We start from the raw sequence: 6939 nt of genomic DNA, 5'->3' as shown, positions 1-6939 counted from the left end.
GTCTGTATCCACATCCTGAACAATGGATTAACAGTGAGTTGAACAGTGAGTTAAAATAAAATAATATTCTGACTCAATTTAGTATTTTTGGAATTCTTTCTTGGTATGTGCTTTTCACATTTCTGTTTGATGGTTTTTCTACTTCACAAACAACACAGTACAAAAAAACAAAACACTCACTATACAAAATGTTCTCCAAGGCGATCAACATGTGTCCTCCAAATTCAAATCCAACTCCATTTATTTTTTTACTTTATAAAATACCATAAAGGGATGTATCTAGATTGTTCTCTACTCCAGTTTGTTATTGAGGGAAATACGAGGCTTTCCAATTGATGGTTATACATTTGTGCAGCAATTAGGCTTAGATAACACATCTTTCTCTGAAATTGATCTCAAGTATTTACATTTCTCAACATACATAATCATGGAGATGGATGAATATAAATTGTTAGACAAAATGAAATGATAGCACAGACATTATCACAAAATGGTGTCAGTTTGTTGCAGGACCACAGCATATGAAATAGGGTTCCTTTGTGCTTTCTGCATCTCCAACAGAGATGTGACATTTCTGGGTGCATTACATGCATTTTGGCAAGAGTGTAGTAAGTCCAATAAATTATCTTAAATTAAAATAGCACCTTAGGTTGTAGGAACAGGTAAGAGCATTTTCACATATCTGTGACAAATGGTTCTCCTCAATTTCTTCCTTTAGTATTTTCCAAAGCCAAACACTCTGAAACCAAGTCATTACTACCTCGGGTTGGACATTTCATAGAACAAGAAATAACATTAAATTATTTGGGAGATCAGGTGGATGAGAAGTTGAGCTTCACACCCCATGTAGAGAACCTTGTTGGTAAAAGCAGGCTGCGTATTGGGCTTTACTACGGGCACAATTTTGTTCTTCCTTTGCCACCATAAAATATATGATTGATTGTACTTTTCCATCTGTGTTGGACTATAGTAATACTATTTACGGTCAAGCCTCAATAAATACACTGAAGGCTCTTTACTGTATCATGTAATGTCTACATTGCTGTCGGGTGGACATAGCTAGCAACACACAGGCTATAACACTGGTACATTCTTATATAGAAAGCCATTTTAGAAAAACTGTAATTTTATCTGTTCTCTATTAGCCCAAAATTAAAACACTTACAAGCTCAGATACCAATCTTGTTTTAAGCTAACAGTCCTGAACAAATGTAGAGAGCTTGGAAGTATTTTCACTAATCAGTCCCCTTGCATTGGAATTCCCTCTAAGCCAACCTAAAACTCCAGGGTCTGGTGTCCCTAGAGAAGTTCAAAGCACAAATAGATGAACAAGTTGAGACATTTAGTTGTTTCTAGTTGTTATCGATGTCACTAGTCGGCGTTGCCTTACTTAGGTAAGGATGTTGTGTCACGTTCTTTCAAAATCGAACCCAGAAGCAGACCAGGACAAGGAGAGTAGGAAGAAGGTGACTATTTATTTACAAGTGAATGTGAATGGGTAGATATATCCAGGTGGCGTAGCGGGCAGCGGTGGTGAGTTGATGGGAGTAAATAGGTGGATCCAATGGGGTAGCGGAATCCTCCTCCGACCAGGCGGGAATGGGGTAAATGATCCGGGTGAGTAACTGAAGACAGAACAAACAGAGGTAAGTTTAAGGCAAGCAATACGTAAAAAACAACAAAACTAATTCTATCCAACTTGAGGCTGATACTATGGCACAAGATACTGTTCATGGCTAACGATCAGCCAGGGAAAGGATGTCAGGTCCGGGCTTATGAAGAGGAGAGATGATGATCAGGACCAGGTGTGCAGATAGCTGATGGGATACAGGTGCAGGTAATCAGAACTCCCAACTGGCTACATTGCCCGGCAACCAGACAGGGTGCGTTCCAGGACGCCGGAAAAAACACTCCAGGACAGAACACAGGCAAAAAACAGACTCAGGAAACTGGATTCGTGACATGTTGTTTTACCTGAAGCATTTTGATACCATAGTGAGCCTGTCTTTTGACGTATTGCATTCAGTTTTTTTCTGACCTGTGTTGTGTACATGTACATTACTGACGTGCAGCTTTTTATATAGATATATCTTCGTCTGGTTCATGTCATGGGGCTGTTTGTCTGAAACTGATGGGTTTGAGCCTACCAGACGAGCTAAATTACTTCTATGCTCGCTTCGAGTCAAGCAACACTGAAGCATGCATGAGAGCATGTTCCGGACGACTGTGATTACGCTCTCTCATAGCGGATGTGAGTAAGACCTTGAAACAGGTGGATTACCAGGACGTGTACTCCGAGCGTGTGCTGACCAGCTGGCAAGTGTCTTCACTGACATTTTCAACCTGTCCATGACCGAGTCTGTAATACCAACATGTTTCAAGCAGACAGCCATAACTGTGCCCAAGAACACCAAGGTAACCTGACAAAATGACTACCGACCCGTAGCACTCACATTTGTAGCCATGAAGTGCTTTGAAAGGCTGGTCATGGCTCACATCAACACCATTATCCCAGAAACCCTAGACCCACTCCAATTTGCATACTGCCTCAATAGATCCTCAGATGATGCAATCTCTATTGCACTCCACACTGCCCTTTCCCATCTGGACAAAAGGAACACCTACGTGAGAATGCTATTCATTGACTACAGCTCAGCGTTCAACACCATAGTGCCCTCAAAGCTCATCACTAAGTTAAGGTCCCTGGGACTAAACACCTCCCTATGAAACTGGATCATAGGCTTCCTGACGGGCCGCCCCTAGGTGGTAAGGGTAGGTAACAACACATCTGCCACGTTGATCCTCAACACGGGGGCCCCTCAGGGGTAAGTGCTCAGTTCTCTCCTGTACTCCCTGTTCACCCATGATTGCATGGCCAAGCACGACTCCAACACCATCATTAAATTTGCCGATGACACAACATTGGTAGGCCTGATCACCGACAACGATGAGACAGCCTATGGGAGGAGGTCATAACCTGGCAGTATGGGGCCAGGATAACAACATCTACCTCAACGTGATCAAGACAAAGGAGAAGATTGTGGACTACAGGAAAAGGAGGGCCGAGCACGCCCACATTCTCATCGACAGGGCTGTAGTGGAGCAGGTTGAGAGCTTCAAGTTCCTTGGTGTCCACATCACCAACAAACTATGGTCCAAACACAACAAGACATTCGTGAAGAGGGCACAACAATGCCTATTCCCCTTCAGGAGAATGAAAAGATTTGGCATGGGTCCTCAGATCCTCAAAAAGTGAAACAGCTGCACCATCGAGAACATCCTGATTGGTTGTATCACTGCCTGGTATGGCAACTGCGATTGGTTGCATCACCGCCTGGTATGACAACTGCTAGGCCTCCGACCACAAGTTGCTACAGGGGTAGTGCATACAGCCCAGTACATCACTGGGGCCAAGCTTCCAGCCATCCAGGACATCTATACCAGGCGGTGTCAGAGGAAGGCTCGAAAGATTTCCAAAGATTCCAGCCACCCTAGCTGTTTTTTTTTTATTGATACTCCTTAATTATTTGTTAGTTATCTATTTTTCGTCTTCCTCTTTTTGTTTTTTGTCATTTTTTTACATCCATTTCTTTATTGTAAATACTTTCTTAACACTTATTTTTCTTAAAATGACATTGTTGGTTAAGGGCTCGTAAGTAAGCATTTCACTGTAAGGTCTACCTACACCTGTTGTTTTCGGCCTATGTAACAAATACAATATGATTTGACGCTGCTGTCTTGTTCCAGGTCTCTCTTGAATATGAGATTTCTATTTTAACGAGACTAACCTGGTTAAATAAAGTTTCAATAAAATAAATAAAAGGTGTAATGATTGGATTCATAAATGTGTTATGAATGGATTATGGATACAGCCTTAAAATAAAGTGCTACCACCATTTATAAATTCAAGTCTATCCAAGCTCCAGGTCACAGATTCAGATGAAATAACTAGGAAACCATAATATTGACAGACGTTTTGCCTGGAGGGAGGTCATAAACTTCAGGCTGTGCATGACTGCGGTTACCGCCATGGCTGTAATGTCATTTTGGTTGTTAATCGGCTGTGAGAGGTGTGGATGGGTGGGTGGGGCAGGTACAGTATCTGCAGAAAGAGTATAAAACAGGGCTGCAGAGGGCAGAGAGACACCACACTACTACTGACATCCAGAAGACATCATCCAGATAAACAGCCATCAATCAGACAGCATCGTCCAACTGAAAGAGGTATGTTTGTTTTCACTGAGAATCTTCTTTGCAAAGGTGTATATAGAAGTGGGCAGGTGTATACAAGTGGACAGGTAGGAATGGATGGAGAGGTGTAGGTGGACGTCTGTGTGTGTGTGTGTTAACAAGTTGTGCTCTATGTGCTTTAGTAAAGGATGAAGATCCAGAGTATGTTACTGCTGTTCGCTCTAGTGGGTGTCCTGTTAGCAAGCTCCCTCAATGAAGATAACTCTGAGGAAGGTATGTCTTGTTTGTAAATGTGTACTACTTTACTGCCCGGGTTTAATCTGATAAAATCTAGTCAAATTAAAAATCTTTCTTCCTCAGCTCTCCTGCAGGAGGATGATGTAAAAGATGGAAAGGCTGCCTTTTTGGCAAAGTTGGCTACTCTGAAGACCAGCCCCTCAGAAGATGAAGCACCATGTGAGCTATCTATCTATCTATCTATCTATCTATCTATCTATCTATCTATCTATCTATCTATCTATCTATCTATCTATCTATCTATCTATCTATCTATCTATCTATCTATCTATCTATCTATACTGGTCTTACAACAGTAAGTTTAAAAGGTAGTCACTTATAATTGTGATATGTTTTAAAAATGTTGGAGTCATTTTCAAATGTTTAGCTTTAAAAAAAGGTATTTTCCACAATGATGATTTAAACTGTATTCGACAGTTTGGGGCGAGCTTTGGAACGTAGCCAAGGACCTTATTGGGTGAGAAGCGACCAGCATGGGGATGCCAAGGATCATTTTCAGTCTCCATATGGAATCAACTATCACCTCTGAAGTCATCACTAACATTACCTCAGTGAATCATTCCAACATCCATCCATCAATGATTGTCAAAACAAATAACAGTAATACAGTTAATTGGTACTTTGGTACTGAGAAGAACTCATCAACATTCTGAAGAATATATGTTTTATCCATAAACATGTCCTGACACATGATAGTTGATTGGTCAAGTTAGTGGATAAATAATTGTATGGTTGTATGGTTGACTTGTCATATTGTGATCCTCCAATAAACTATCAAGCATAAGACATGTTTAGTCGTTTTTTATTAATCTTATATGTTTAGCAGTGTTTCAATTACATCATACATGTTTCATAATATTGTTTTATTTCGTGTTTCTATTCAGTATGAACAACGTGAACTTGACCATAATACAGATGCAGAGCAAATTACATCAGATTGAGCAGTAATAGTAGTACACATATCCACACACACACACTAGATGTACCGTCTTGAGAATGAGCTTGATAACAGCAGAAACATATCCTGGATCTTCTAATAAGCTACATCCTGAATTCAAAATGGGGAAAAAAACATTTGTCACTTATCTACACACATTACCCCCACAATGACAAAGTGAAAACATGTTTATAGGTATTTTTGCTCATTTATTGAAAATGAAATACAGAAATATCTAATTTACATAAGTATTCACAACAAATGTTGGAATCACAGTTGGCAGTGATTTCAGAGTCTTTCTGGATACGTTTGTTTATTCCATATGTAACTCTGTGTTGTTGATTGTTGTCTGGTTTGCTTTATCTTGGCCAGGTCGAGGTTGTAAATGAGTACTTGTTCTCAACTGGCCTACCTGGTTAAATTTTTTTATTTTTTATTTCACCTTTATTTAACCAGGTAGGCTAGTTGAGAACAAGTTCTCATTTGCAACTGCGACCTGGCCAAGATAAAGCATAGCAGTGTGAACAGACAACACAGAGTTACACATGGAGTTACACATGGGTTACACATGGGGAGTCTATATACAATGTGTGCAAAAGGCATGAGGTAGGCGAATAATTACAATTTTGCAGATTAACACTGGAGTGATAAATGATCAGATGGTCATGTACAGGTAGAGATATTGGTGTGCAAAAGAGCAGAAAAGTAAATAAATAAAAACAGTATGGGGATGAGGTAGGTGAAAATGGGTGGGCTATTTACCAATAGACTATGTACAGCTGCAGCGATCGGTTAGCTGCTCAGATAGCTGATGTTTGAAGTTGGTGAGGGAGATAAAAGACTCCAACTTCAGCGATTTTTGCAATTTGTTCCAGTCACAGGCAGCAGAGTACTGGAACGAAAGGCGGCCAAATGAGGTGTTGGCTTTAGGGATGATCAGTGAGATACACCTGCTGGAGCGCGTGCTACGGATGGGTGTTGCCATCGTGACCAGTGAACTGAGATAAGGCGGAGCTTTACCTAGCATGGACTTGTAGATGACCTGGAGCCAGTGGGTCTGGCGACGAATATGTAGCGAGGGCCAGCCGACTAGAGCATACAAGTCGCAGTGGTGGGTGGTATAAGGTGCTTTAGTGACAAAACGGATGGCACTGTGATAGACTGCATCCAGTTTGCTGAGTAGAGTGTTGGAAGCCATTTTGTAGATGACATCGCCGAAGTCGAGGATCGGTAGGATAGTCAGTTTTACTAGGGTAAGCTTGGCGACGTGAGTGAAGGAGGCTTTGTTGCGGAATAGAAAGCCGACTCTTGATTTGATTTTCGATTGGAGATGTTTGATATGAGTCTGGAAGGAGAGTTTGCAGTCTAGCCAGACACCTAGGTACTTATAGATGTCCACATATTCAAGGTCGGAACCATCCAGGGTGGTGATGCTAGTCGGGCATGCGGGTGCAGGTAGCGATCGGTTGAAAAGCATGCATTTGGTTTTACTAGCGTTTAAGAGCAGTTGGAGG

General features: G+C 41.2%; 1 long non-coding RNA gene across 1 annotated transcript; it reads left to right on the top strand.

Moving 5' to 3' along the window:
* The first annotated feature begins 4115 nt into the window (after positions 1-4115).
* On the top strand, positions 4116-5266 carry LOC135569012 (uncharacterized). The gene is made up of 4 exons (XR_010462800.1): positions 4116-4224; positions 4374-4464; positions 4552-4647; positions 4906-5266. It is a non-coding gene; the product is annotated as an uncharacterized LOC135569012 (long non-coding RNA).
* The last annotated feature ends 1673 nt before the right edge of the window (positions 5267-6939 follow it).

The sequence above is a fragment of the Oncorhynchus nerka genome, unplaced genomic scaffold (assembly GCF_034236695.1).
Source record: "Oncorhynchus nerka isolate Pitt River unplaced genomic scaffold, Oner_Uvic_2.0 unplaced_scaffold_1261, whole genome shotgun sequence".
Taxonomy (NCBI): domain Eukaryota; kingdom Metazoa; phylum Chordata; class Actinopteri; order Salmoniformes; family Salmonidae; genus Oncorhynchus; species Oncorhynchus nerka.
Note: the sequence above shows the minus strand (reverse complement) of the source record. Positions and strands in the feature narration are given on the sequence as shown.